This window comes from Bemisia tabaci, chromosome 2 (assembly GCF_918797505.1).
Source record: "Bemisia tabaci chromosome 2, PGI_BMITA_v3".
NCBI lineage: Eukaryota > Metazoa > Arthropoda > Insecta > Hemiptera > Aleyrodidae > Bemisia > Bemisia tabaci.
In genome coordinates, this window is record NC_092794.1 from 24,649,804 (window position 1) to 24,663,014 (window position 13,211).

At 39.9% G+C, this 13,211-nt stretch overlaps 2 non-coding genes across 2 annotated transcripts; one reads left to right on the forward strand and one right to left on the reverse strand.

The window, feature by feature from the left end:
• Positions 1-3,539: 3,539 nt before the first annotated feature.
• TRNAY-GUA (transfer RNA tyrosine (anticodon GUA)) lies at positions 3,540-3,628 on the forward strand. Its single transcript is given in 2 exon segments — positions 3,540-3,576; positions 3,593-3,628. It is a non-coding gene; the product is annotated as a tRNA-Tyr (tRNA).
• A 758-nt stretch (positions 3,629-4,386) lies between these two features.
• TRNAT-UGU (transfer RNA threonine (anticodon UGU)) lies at positions 4,387-4,458 on the reverse strand. The gene has a single exon. It is a non-coding gene; the product is annotated as a tRNA-Thr (tRNA).
• Between the last annotated feature and the right edge of the window lie 8,753 nt (positions 4,459-13,211).

Here is a 13,211-nt window from a genome sequence, read left to right on the forward strand (position 1 = left end):
GTGTTAAGTACTCGAAAGATTACACCATAAGGTTGAAGTAAAGAGAAAAAATTAAAACTTCAGTGACTATTCAGGAGATGCATCGGTTCCCGTGTAATACATCGTTTTTTCGCCGTCATTTTTGAGCATTTCCGGCCGGTTTTAATTTCCGTTTAGCTCCGTAACACATCGATGCACTTTTATTAGTGTTAAGTACTCGAAAGATTACACCATAAGGTTGAAGTAAAGAGAAGAAATTAAAACTTCAGTGACTATTCAGGAGATGCATCGGTTCCCGTGTAATACATCGTTTTTTCGCCGTCATTTTTGAGCATTTCCGGCCGGTTTTAATTTCCGTTTAGCTCCGTAACACATCGATGCACTTTTATTAGTGTTAAGTACTCGAAAGATTACACCATAAGGTTGAAGTAAAGAGAAAAAATTAAAACTTCAGTGACTATTCAGGAGATGCATCGGTTCCCGTGTAATACATCGTTTTTCGCCGTCATTTTTGAGCATTTCCGGCCGGTTTTAATTTCCGTTTAGATCCGTGCCCCATCGATGCACGTAAGTAAGTGTTTATTACTCGAAAGTATATACCTTAAGGTTGAAATAGGTAGAGAAAATAAGAAATTGCAGTTACAATCCATGGTATGCATCGGTTACGATGTGAAAAATCGCCTTTTCGCGTAAATTTCGAGGGTATTTGGTCGGTTTCCGGTTTCCCTCAGGCCGTTAATCGATCGGTGAATGTATGGGAAGCGTTGCTAGTCTGATTTTATACATATTAGAGGGTAGAAAGGGAAAAAATATCGATAATTGAAGAGTTTACTATCGAAAGATTTGGATTAACATGTAAAAATTCGTCTTTTTTTACCATTTTTGACCTTTTTTGGCCTATTTGAATTTTTTTAGGCCCTTAACCGTCCGAGTTCCATTGAAAAAAGTATATGAACCGAAAGTTTACATCCTAAGCTTGAAGTAAAAAATAAAAAATCGAAAATCTGAGAGACAGTTTTTTCGAGTTTTCAGTTTGAACATTGAATGGCGAAAAAATCGTAAATTTTAAGAAACCCTAAATTACGGCCATTAGAATAATTTTTAGCTAAATTTCGATGGCATATTCAGAATCTACATGAAAAACTGGTCTAGAAACACTCTTTCAAAGTATGATGGATTGATACAGAGTCTCGCTATGGAGAGTCAAAGAGAGGGAAGTCGAGAAAATGAGAATCGCTAAAACGGGCGTTTTTGAATATCGCTAAAATTCACCCCATCTTTGGGGGTCGATATCTCGCGAACGGGGCGTCAGATGGGAAAACCCTTCAAATTAGTTTCTTATAATGATGTAAAGACCCCGTATACCAATTTTCAGCCAAATCGGAGGGGGTCGGGTTCCGAGCCTGGTACACTTGACGTGGAATGACCCTGGTTGTGTTTGTTTCCGTTTGTTTTATTTGTAATGTCGCTTTAAACTAGAGCAGAGCATTGCGAGTTCACGACTCATGCCATCGCGTCTTACATTTTTCATATGCAATGTGGACATCCATCTTGCGAGAATAGTCGTATCGCGTTTACACTTTAGATGTCTCTTACTTTTGAATTTCGAAATAAATTAAGGTTAAGTGTGTCCGAGATATGCTATGATTTGTCCAAATCAATATAATCATTTTGAAAAGGAAGAAATGTGTTTAAAGGTCTCTCAAGAGGTGTATAAAGTGCGCGTATGTCTAAAAATCGAACACTGAATCATATAGAGAATGAAGGAGAGGGATGATAAAGCGCCTGTAAGTCAACAAAAAGGTGACAATTTCACAGAAAAGTGTTTACGCTTCAGAAAGTAGTTCTTGGACCTCAGATCACCTTTATTCGTAACAGCACCTCTCTTCACTCCTAACCCTCTCTTCTTCCATTCATTTAAGAAATTTTCCGCATATATTCTCGGTCGTAATTTTTTTTCTCTTCTTATTTTGCTATCTCTCGGGCGCGTTTTTGGCGCGCCAAGGGGGCGTATCTGCCAATGGTAGATTGGCCTTATGGCCAGTCCGAGCCTGGTGTGCGCATGTGTAAGTATGAAGAGGACAGAAAGAGGGGCGCTGGAAAGAGAGAGGGGTTCGATTCTTGAAATAATTTTCTCTCATGCAGTGGTGTGAGCATGTGGCCTCACTTATTTCATTTAAACACATAAAAAGATTAAGGTACACCATTCAATAAAGTTGTGACAGTACCTAAAAGTTTGCTTGTTATATGATGGAATCGTTTGATCTTGTTCGTCTTTTTTTGTCTGGGTCAAATATATATTTTTCTCGCCTCAGAGCGATCATTTATTTTTCTGAATGTGGTTTTAGTCATTCTTTATTTTGGTGGCATCCATCCATCAGAAGGACTTGAAGAGGGAGCCAGAGGACTTCAGGCTATTTTACAAGTGCAAAATAAAGTTTTTTACTTGAATATACCTATTCAGAGAATTCAAAATCCATATGAATGTGCAAAGGGGATGTAAGTATCAAGCAAATTTCTATTTCGCCTCGAGGTAGGCCAAAAAACCAGGGCCATTTGCCGAGTTATTTTATTATTAATTTTTTTTTTTTTTTTTTGGTATGGTATTCTTTGGTAGGTGATTATAATGGTATATCAATAGTTTGATCAAATTGGGATTAGTAAGATTTGTATTTTTTATGTCTTACTGATTTTTGCCCAGGGCATAGACCAAAGAAAGACTCTTGGTCATCTGAGGTGGTGTACTGTGATAGTGATACTTTGCCCGGGGGGTATGGGGGACACCCGACACCCCCGACTTGGAAGACGATACAGGAAATTTTGGCAAATCAGCGCGATTTTAGGCTATTTCCAGGTTTAAAGTTGATTAATTGTGCAGAAAGAAAATTGCAAAATCGAACATATTTAAATTTCCAGTAGACTTGTAGAATGAAAAAAATATATTAAATTCAAGCTAAGTACTAGACGCATCAAACCACCATTATTTTCGGAGGAGGGAGCCATAACCTACGACCTAAAATACTGCTATTAAAAACTAAGAGTCTGAAAATAATGTACCCAAGAAATATGTAAGTAAAAAATCAGTAGGTAAATACAGCAGAGGACCAGTGCCAGTGAGTAGTGCCAATTCTAGTTTTAGGTTTAATGATAGTGTATTTGGATATTCTTTTTTATTTTTACTGGATTTCATGGATTACATGTAATAATTGGACTAATCTTTTTAGTTGCCATAATAATTCAATTAGTCGAAAAATAATTTAAATTAGTAAGTCTACATGGGTTTGAGTACTCTATCTAGTACTCTAGTGGTTTTTGTGTAGGAAATTAGTAGACATATTTCATCAAAATAGTAGACATATTTAATCAAAATGCATATTTCATCAATTATGTTTAAGGGGAATCTTTATGAAGTAAAGTAATTGATAAAAACTTCACGGGACCAGTGTCAGTGTCCAGTGCCCAGTGCCCAGTAAAAACGATACGTTGATCCATCACATTTTAAATTTCCCGCCAGTAAGCGTCTGTTCAAATACCGCTTTTTCGCCGCTGTCGAGCAGAAGCCCTTGGTAGCTCAGTTGGCAGAGCGGTGGACTGTAGTGGTTACATCATAGACATCCATAGGTCGCTGGTTCAAATCCGGCCCGAGGGACATACTTTTTACACAACCTTTCTTTCATTTTAAATGTGTTAAACACATATTCATTACTTTTTTCTTAATTTCTTTTATTTTTATTATTATTTTATTCTTCTCGTCGGTTTTGTTGTCTTTTTTTATTGTTTGCTCATTATTTTATTAGATTTTTCTCTTTCCTTTTTTCATTATTTTTTAATCCCAAAATGTATTTGCCGCTATTAATTCATCACCACTTTTTCCAATCCGACAGGATTTTAGGCATTTTTCTTTATACGTATGTGCGAAAAATTTCCATCGCTCTGTTTGAAAATTATTCATGTCAAAGGGAAAAAAATTAATTTGCTTCAATTTTTGTCATTAGGCACTTTAGAAATCTTAAATTAATGTTCGGCAAAAAAAAAGTCTTGAGACAAGAGAGACGCATTAAGTGCTATAATCATTAAAAAGGTCCCCCCCCCCCCCTCGGAGTAGGGGATTTTGAAAGGAGCACCGCATTCCTTCGAAATTTCTCCCCTCTGCCCATCCTCGTGAGAATTAAAATAGGATGATTTCAAAATTTATACTTTCAAAACTTTCTCCGGAGGAGGAATTTCGATGTTCTAATAGTCAAGGGTTAGGGAGGAGTTCCCTTCTCTCCCCAAAATTCTTATGTAAAATGTGAGCGTTATTTTTGGTCTTCAGTGCGAGCTGTAAAAATGAAGAAACTTGAAACCAAACGAGAAGTTTCATACGCCACAAATAAAGTTAATTATACCTGGAAGAGGTAAAATAATTGCCTCCTGTGAGGATCGAACTCACGACCCCTGGTTTACAAGACCAGTGCTCTGCCACTGAGCTAAAGAGGCCTTGTGACGGGCGAGGCGAAATCGTGCCTCTTCACGTAAGTGGCTAGCGTGGGTCGATGCGTTGTTCAAGTCTGTGCTTTGATTGGTGGGACAAGTTCACAATCTCCAGACGCGGGAAATTCAAATGTACGGACATACCACAGTTACCGGCTCCAGTGCTGCACCATGCTTTCGGCTCTGACATGACGCGAGCACCCTGATATTTAGTATGGTTCGCCATATGTCGTGCTAAGGAAAACGCCGTATGAACAGTCGAGGATTGCCAGATTTTTCTTGATTTATTGTATTCTTGACGAAATATATGCATATTTTTCCTTGTAATAATCAGATATTTTAGATTAAATTGCGTACAAAAATATTCACAATTTTTCCAGTAAATTCGGTTTTTATCGAAGGAAATTTGGCAAGGTCTAAAGGCTAATACGGCGTTCTTCCTTAGCACGACAGTATAGTGGGAAGGCGTTTGCTGGAGGAACTTACAACCAAACCGGTTTTTACTTCTTCTTGTTTTTCTTGTTTCCCCTTTTTTTCTTCTCTTATTAAAATGTTCAGATTAATTAATTAATTTTATTTTTGTCAACATTGTGTTAAGTAGTTATTATTTATGTACGTGCCCATGATTTAAATTCTGTATTTGTTTAAATTCATTTATTTATGCTATAACCAGACCCGGAGGCTTGACTTCATGAGGGAAGGACTACAATGCGGGGAACAAATCCTTATAATACATATTATGTTCTTTTACAAGGAACATCACTATTAAACGCGTCACTGACGAAAGTTTGAAGAGTATCCTCAGCCTTACGCAGCTATGTACTTCGTTTAAAAAAATTACCGCACTGAGCTTTATAAACAGTGATTCAGCTTTTAAAATTTATAACTTTTGGGAGTCGATTCTGTATAATGTCAAAATGAGTGTTCTGATATCGCCTTCCATAGGGGTTATTAGAGAATATACAAAAAAAAAAATGTAAAATATTTATAACATAGTAAGATATGTATACATGAGCCACTTTCTGATTAGTCCGCCAGTTTTAGACATTTCATGGAGTCTTAGAACCAATTGAAACAAACCTAACGCACTTAGAAGGATTTTTATTTTCAAAGGAGACATAAATGATAGTCACGAAAAAAGTGTGACTATCCGTGAAAATTTACATCAAAGTCTCTTCAGAACTTATCTCAGAAATGAAAAATTAAAATTTTTCAAAAGGGCTATGCAACATCTTATTTGTTTTGAGAGTAGAATAAATCCTCTCCTCAACATTGTGAGAATGTTGAAGATTAATTCCAGCGTTGTTTACTGTGCTGATGATGAAGTTAACTATTCCTGATTTTTATCGGGATATTGTCAATTTTCTTAGTAATGTTGAAATGTATAACAGCCGCCGTTCTAAAACATGAGCTTGCGGTCGCTACGTTCTCTGATCTAAAAACAAGGGATGCGGAGAAGCCGTTTTGTCTTCACTTCGGTAAAAATTTGAGCGCACATCTCATATTTGTATTTTTTCCGCTCAAGAGTTAGAACTCCAGTCAGATATGTAAATCAACCTAGACGGTTAACAGGGCCGGATTTAGGGGGTGGCCACATGTGCCGCGGCCCATGGCGGCAAATTCTGCAATTTTTGTAAATGTGGCTAAAAAGAAAAATCGGATTCAGAGAAAAAATTACAAACGAGAAAAAGTGACAAAATCCCTGATTTCCCGAGACCGAGAGCATATCTCTAATTTTGTCGTCTTCCTGTGATACCTACAATAGACAGCACCTTTAATTAGTCGAGTTAAGACTAAGAGAGTAACCGAACACAGAATTTGGTCTAAAACGGCGCGGCGCAGAGAGCAATGATGACGAGAACTTGAGATGAACATGAGAAACCCTCGGCGCGACGCGGCGGTCGGCATGTAACACATATTCGCGCCTACAAGACTGCATGAATACTTCACGCATTGCGTCAAAATCAGTGCGGTCGCTGCGGTCAGCAGTGGGCGGCGTGAGACGCATAGCGCCTACAAGACTGCATGAATACTTCACGCATTGCGCCAAACACGGTGCAATCAGCGCGGCGCGGCGGCGGAAGTTAAAATTATTAAAGAACATTTATGTTTGTTCTTTCTTAATATTTCCGTCCATTTCGTGTAAATGGAAGGCCTTGTCTACACAGAGATAGGTGTACGGAACTTAACTTTCGCGCCAAGTTACGTGAATTTTTGCTAGTATAGGTAGTGTTGACAGGGCTCTCGCAAAAAATGTGTTCAACACGAGTAAACGCGTTTTTATGCACCCCTCCCCCTCCGGCACGTTTACTTAATGGTTTTTATTTATGTTTCAAAACGATTGAGAAGGGGGCGGCAAAATGCAGGCGGCCCATGGGCGGCAAGCAAGTAGGTAAATCCGGCCCTGATGGTTAAGTTAGAGCCCTGTGTTGCAGGACCCAAAGCTTGTAGAAAATAGGTCTGACGTTACTTATTACTTCAGAATCATCTAATTGGAGCATCGCAGAGTTAAAAAAAAAAAAAGAAGAAGAAGAAGAAGAAGAAGTCAATAATGAAGTATTTAAAGGGAGCCGTCCTAAAGTTCTCGCATAAAATCCTACGTAAGACATTAACAAAAATTAAACACAAATTTCTCATCGAGTTTTACTTTATTTAGGTATTTACGTTTTTAAGCAGCCCTCACGAACATATTCACTTAAATTTTGTACAGCAAACCTGTAGAATTCCTCCCTAGAAAAAAGGATTGGTTGAAAATGTGAACCACGAATGAAAGCTGCTTCGCGAGGCCTCAAAAATATCGGGAGTCAACCCAAGACATTTTTACGACTTCGACGAGAGTCAAACGCGCAAACAACAGAGAGAGACCCTGACTGCAGGACCTGTACGTAAAAGAAACCTTTCTTATTTTTTATTTTTTTTGAAAAATAATCAAGGAACTTCAAAGGCTCGAATATGATCAAATCCGACGAATCCTCAGACGCGTCGGAGGTGCACTCGAAAAACAAAATTCGTGAGAATCGACCTGATTGATATCCATTTCTTGATGGAAAAGAAATCGCATCTTTGTTTAAATATATAGATGTAATGGAGAATTTGCAAGTGTCTGAAATTTGGTGAATACCGTGTTTAAATGGACATTCAGAGGACAGAACGCAAAGATGTATGAGAGGCTTGGAGGACAAGGCGGATAAGTGCAGTTTTTGAAAAAAATTGAGATAACGATTTCAAGTAAAACTATAGTCTTAACGCAAATTTTGTGAAAAATTCGCTTCCAAATTCTAATTTTTAAGCATCAAAAAGTAGGTTTGAACTTTCTTTCCACCATAAGGATCCATGTAATTTCGAAACATTCTCAAAATAGCAAAAAGGACTGCACTCCTTGTCCTCCAACCCCCACGAATATACTTGAAACAGTTATTGAAAAATTGGTGGAGAGGATAAGACAAAATAATCCAATCCGATGAAATACGTGTGTCTAAGAATGAAATGCCACCAGATGACGTCACTAGGTGGTGCATTTTCTCTCTTTTAAATCTACTTTTATTCTGTTTTTCATATCATAATAATTTATGAAAAATACTGCGAACTCAGCTCATTAAGGATAAAACACACAATCATAGCCCGGATATACGAATAGGTAAATAAGAATGCAGTTAAAACATGGGTAAACAAGGCTGAAACATTAAAAACACTAAAAAGCAGGACGTTTCGAGCAGTTACCCAGCTCAATTTGCAGCTCATTTTTTGTTTTTTGCAGCTGCAAATTGAGCTGGTAACTGCTCGAAACGTCCTGCTTTTTAGTGTTCTTAATGTTTCAGCCTTGTTTACCCATGTTTTAACTCCATTCTTATTTGTCAGCTCATTAACCCTTTCCGGTACAATGTCGGATATATTCGCCGTGAAAAATAACGCGTTTAGGTCCGACGTCGGATATTGTCGCCCAAAAGTTTGAACTTCTGCGCAGGCCCGATGTCGGGTATATTCGAGTGCTTTAAATTGTGTTAATAAAATTTGTTGTAGATAAAAACACGTATTTCGTCATACTGAACCCCCACAACCATCAAAAACTAGTTTATAAGGCTTAAATAGATGGAAAAACTGAGGAGCGTAGGAGTGACCGAAAATCGTGCCGAAATTCGGGAAAAAGACGCGGACCTGCCACGGCGGCCGTGGAAAACTGCCGCGGACCGGAAGTACTCTTAGATGAAGCAATAAAAAATTTGCGTGCAAATTCCCTATTCATTCCAATTTTCAGGAGATTTCGCTATTCTAGGGATCGGCGTCTTTTAGTTTAAAATGCGAACGTTTGGTAGGTATTTGCTGTTGAAAATACATTTTTTGGAGTGTGGAGTTACGGCGTTTCAGACGTCGACGGGAACTTTGCGGATGGTCGGTGTTTGGAGCTCCACTCAGAATAGGCTTCTCGTCGATGGGCAAAGGCAGGAACTTGGGCCATGAGGCAGGATTCGAGTCGGTGTGGTGATGGGCGGAGCGTGGGGGATGGTAGGTGGTCTCCGTAGCAACCAACTCGCAAACAACCCCCGTTTTGGCCCCGGCCCCGGATCAAAAGTCAAGACAAGACGATCTTCCGTCTTCCCATTCGGAAACTTGAGAACCCAACAAGACATCGTCCTTCGTTGCCGCTTGTTTTAGCCAAGGATAACCTGCAACAAACCACACTGAAAAATAGTTCTGTTCATAGGGCTCCTGCACTTTCTTTGTTACACACTGGAAAAAAAACACATTGGATCTAGAATCCAGACTCTTAAAAACATCGACAAGAAAAAGTACTCTTGATTCAATCAGAATCTAGCTTCAATCAAGAACCATGCAGGCCTCTTAATTTAAGCGGATTTCGTTTTGATTCGAGCAAAAATCCGATTGAATCAAGAGTATTTTTTCTTGTCAATGTTTTCAAGAGTCTGGACTCTACGACTGGACTCTTTTTCCAGTGCAGCTACAGAAGTTTTCGTCATGAGGACAGAGTTGGGAGTTCTCCGTTCTCACAACCGACGTTCTGTTCTCAAGATAGAAAAGTTCTGCAAGAATAACAAAGAAAGTGCAGGAGCCCTGTGAACAGGGTTCTGTCGTCAGTACCGACTTTTTTTTTACGTGCAAGTGTGGAAACAGATACAAAATATTTTAGTAACCCTGCATCACTATCCTCCGAACGAAGTTTTAAAGAAGAAAATTGTTAAAAATAACATCAAATTTTAGGAAGAGCAAATTCGTGTTAACTATAAATAGTAGAAAGGATTTTGCAAATGGTTCTGAAATATTTAAGAACTATTTTCGCGGTTTTGATGAGGATAGTCTTTTCATGTGCTTTGGGCGATATGTTTGGGCACAGGAATAGACATGACAAGCAGCCGCAAACAATAGGTGAAGTAACACTTAATTTTTCCCGGACGTCCAAAAAATGTGTGATTTTTTTTTTTTTTTTTAAAAAAAAAAAAAATAGTCTCTAATTACAGGAATAATTCTTATAATTATATCATAGATAACATTCCTACGGTTTGTGCGCGTTACTTCATTGTTATGGGACTTTTTGACCCTAGACTGTGCGGAAACGAAAGAGAGAGAGAAATGAAAATAAAATTTACCGCGCCGGGAATGGTGCGTGATGACGTGGCATGATGGCGCTTGTCTATCGGCATGTTCCGTTTTCCGGTCGAAAGAATCACTTCAAAGGAGGCCAATTTTCCGCTCGCTCCAGGACTGTTTGTCGACACCGTCCATCGGGGCTCATAATGTCGACCCCTCTGTCTCAATCATGGTGCGGGTTGTTTGCCCCTCATGACCCTATCAACCCCTGTCCCCGTCGACGAATCAAAATTGGAAACGCTGCGCCGCCCAGCACCCAGCCAAGGATTTAAAGCGGCTAATTAAAAGCATATTTTCGCCGTTGGGTTCGCGTTAAGCAAGTGTCGGGCCAATAGTAGTGCTGAGAATGACGCAGTGAACTATCGATCAAATTAAGACTTCTAGATTTTGGACCCACACTGGGATGCTGAACAGGAAAGGGGGTGGGTTTTTTTGGAGAACAAGGGGTTTGCTAATTACACCGGTTAACAACTTAAACCGCGTTCAGACAGCGGGAAACAGAAACATTAAAAATTCGGAAAAAAGATGACTCGTAATTTTTAGAAATGATGATTTTCATGATTTTCCAGTGAATATCTGTTTTATGATAGAAATTAAAATTTAAGGCTTATGCAGCTCATTAAGATTTATATTTATGATAACTTATTCTGTTTTATGGTAGAAATGAACAGAAACACTGAAAATTCGGCAAAAAGGTGACTCGTAATTTTTAGAAATGATGATTTCCATGATTTTTCAGTGAATATCTGTTTTATGATAAAAATGAAAATTAAAGGGTTCTGTAGTTCATTAAAATTCATATTTATGGTTACTTATAAATTCCTTTTTTTGTCAATTAAAATAATGATGTAAAATTATTTTTCAGGTCGTTTTCAGAAAGTGCGCTGTGTTGTGGTGTGTGTGTGTGTGTGTGGGGGGAGGGGGTGTCAAGCCAATTTCATGTATTAAAAGATAGAGGTAGATAGGTTGTTTTACGGAAGCCTTACAAACGGGAGCGGTGGAAAAAAATTTAGTCAAAATTCCTCACGTAGTACTTGAACGACCCCACATCGAGTCTCGCTGTAAAGCTGTCCAGGCTGGGAATCGAGGTCGACTTGATTCCTCGACTATTTTCCATTCAACGTGTTGTGATGACGTGAGTGGCGACCGACGTGGATTTTGACGCGTTTCCGTATCCGGTGGGCGCGCGGTTTTGGCGCCTGGCGCCCCGATCGAGTCCCCGAGTGTGGAGTGACAGTCCAAAACCGCGTGCTCAACGTGTCCGTCACTCGATTGTTTTCGGATCAACACGTTGTTGCGGTGCCCGTCGCAGCTCCTGTGGCTGTGGTATACCCAAGTTCTTTCACTCAGCAAGCGTTGCCAGTTCCAGCGGTTTCTTCAGTGTCAAATTGAGACCATTATAAATTTTACAGACCAGGGCCGGATTCAGGGGGTGGCCACATGGGCCGCGGCCCATGGCGGCAAATCTAAGGGGCGGCAAAAATTTGCAATTTTTTAAAGTGTAGGTAAAAAAAAATCGGATTTATAAAAACAAAATTACAAACGAGAAAAGGCGACAAAATCTCTCTTTCCTGAGAGTATATAGTAATTTCTAATTTTGTCGTCTCTTGGTGAAACAAGAGACAGCACCTTCAATAAGTCGAGTTAAGAGAGGGACCAAACACTCAATTTGGCTTGGAACTTAGAGACTTAGACTTAGAGTTTTGGACTTAGAGAGAAATGATAACAAGAAAAGGAGAAGCCCTCGGCGCGGCGATCGGCATATAACACATATTAGCGCCTACAAGACTGCACGAATACTTCACGCATTGCATCAAACACAGTGCAGTCAATGCGGTCAGCGTGAAACGGATAGCGCCTACAAGAATGCATGAATACTTCACGCATTGCGCCAAACACAGTGCGGTCAGCGTGAAAAGCATAGCGCCTATAAGACTGCGCGAATACTTCACGCGTTGCGTCCAACATACAGTGCGTTCAGCAGCGTCGGCGTGACACGCATAGCGCCTACAAGACTGTCGGAATACTTCACGCATTGCGCCAAACACGGTGCGGTCTGCGCGGCGCGGCGCGGCGGCGGAAGTTAAAATCATTGAACCACATTTATATTTGTTCTTTCATAATTTTTTCGTTCATTTCTTATGAATGGAAGGCCTTGTCTACACAGAGATAGGTTTGCGGAACTTAACTTTCGCGCGAAGTTCCGTGAACTTTTGCCAGTAGTGTTGACAGGGCTTTCCTACATTCCTTCTACATTTTCCTTTCTACATTATAATCTTTGCAATCGGTGTGGAGACCTAAAATGCGGGAACCAATCAGAAACGGATTCACATTGTCTTGACTCTCAGTATGAAAGGAATCTACTTATAACGAGAGTTCTGTTCAAATCGGCATTTTTCCAAAAGAAAAGAAATTAAAAAAAACTTGTCGCCGGCAAGGACAAGTTGCGTGCGAAGCGATGCGAATCCAATAAAAGTGCGGGCACCAGAGGAAAGCTTCGAACCCGTTCGAGCCGAATGATGAATGACCGAATTGGCCGCTCGATTTGTTGAGGCCAGCTCTCAACCGCACAATCCAAACAGACACATACACACGCACGGGCAGACTCATAAATAAGCAATTTACGGTGATATATGAAACACATTGAAACACTCGCGCTCATTTAACTAGTATTAATACATTAATATCGACTTGTCCCACCCCACCCTCTGCCCTTGGTTCACCCAGCTCCGACAAATTAATTCATACCCGCGCAGGGATCGCCTTGACTCGCGCTTTTTTTTTTTTTTTTTTTTTTTTTTTTAACCCCCGCGCCGCGCCAAGTCAAAACTCGAAAGTAATAAGGGTTGGTGCACGTGAGGCTGTCGCAGCCCTTCCGCGCTCTGCCACCCCATTGCTTCGACAACCCTTTTTTATGGGGCCTCCGATGTTGAATATTCAAAAAAATGGTCCTTTCATTCGATGTGTTTCTTGTCGGCGACTGTGTTTTTCCCCTAGTTCTCCGTTCGCGTTTTTTTATATTTTTGTTTTTTGTTTGCTGAAACATTTTAATTGCCTCGCTGCGCTCAGGAAATAGTCGCAGCCCCGGACAGGTTGGTATGACAGCCAGCGCTACTGACCACCTTCCTAACACCCGTGTTATGGAGTCTTTGTTG